The 1,102-nt window shown below is 50.5% G+C and overlaps 1 pseudogene; it reads left to right on the top strand.

The window, feature by feature from the left end:
* The first annotated feature begins 3 nt into the window (after positions 1-3).
* LOC116548598 lies at positions 4-819 on the top strand (annotated as a pseudogene).
* Positions 820-1,102: the final 283 nt, after the last annotated feature.

Genomic DNA, 1,102 nt, shown 5'->3' with positions numbered 1-1,102 from the left:
GACAGGATCATAAACACATTCAGTGTTCTGCCCTCGCCCAGGGTGTCAGGCACCGTGGTGGAGCCCTACAATGCCACCCTTTCCATCAACCAGCTCATAGAAAATGCAGACGAGATGTTCTGCATCGATAATGAAGCGCTCCATAACATCTGTTCCAGAACCTTAAAACTGACCACACCCACTTACGGTGACCTGAATCACCTGATGTCTGCCACCATGAGTGTGGTCACCACGTGCCTGCACTTCCTGGGCCAGCTAAATGCCGACATGCTGAAGCTGCCTGTGAGCATGGTTCCATTTCCTAGGCTGCACTTCTTTATGCCTGGCTTGGCCACACTGACCAGCCGGCAGTACCAGGCCCTGATCATGGCTGAGCTCACTCAGCAGCTGTTTGATGTTAAGAATATGATGGCCACCTGTGACCCCCCAACATGGCAGCTACCTAACCGTGGCTGCCATTTTCAGAGGTCACATGTCCATGAGGGAGGTGAATGAGCAAATGCTCAATATCCAGAACAAGAACAGCAGCTACTTTGCTGAATGACTCCCTCACAACGGGAAAAGAGCCATCTGTGACATCCCACCTGGGGGCTAAAAATGCCAGCCACCTTCACCGGTAACAACACAGCCATCCAGGAACTCTTCAAACGCGATGCCGAACAGTTTATAGCTATGCTCAGGCACAAGGCCTTCCTGCACTGGTACACGGGCGAGGGCATGGATGAGACGGAGTTCACTGAGGCCGAGATCAACCTTAACGACCTGGTGTCAGAATATCAGTAATACCAAGACGCCACAGCTCAGGAGGAGGTAGCCTAGAAGCTTCCTTCTCCAGGTAAATGGAGAAGTAGTGTGGATTCTTTAGTGTATTCTGATAGCCATTGTTACTTCTTCGTACCTCGTTGAGTCTTTACATCTCCTCCTGCTACATTTTCAAGCATTTGGATAGTACGTAGTTTGGCCTAATAACGTATTTTTATGGCACTTGGTTTCACCACCTCTTCTTTCTATAGGCCCCTGGGTACTGCTTTCAGATGGGCATAGTGGTCCTGCAAGGCTGTGGCTGTCTTCGGCTTGTCACATCCCAGGAACAAGCAGTCCA

Source organism: Sapajus apella, unplaced genomic scaffold, assembly GCF_009761245.1.
Source record: "Sapajus apella isolate SASKATOON/1434 unplaced genomic scaffold, GSC_monkey_1.0 scaffold16555, whole genome shotgun sequence".
NCBI lineage: Eukaryota > Metazoa > Chordata > Mammalia > Primates > Cebidae > Sapajus > Sapajus apella.
Note: the sequence above shows the minus strand (reverse complement) of the source record. Positions and strands in the feature narration are given on the sequence as shown.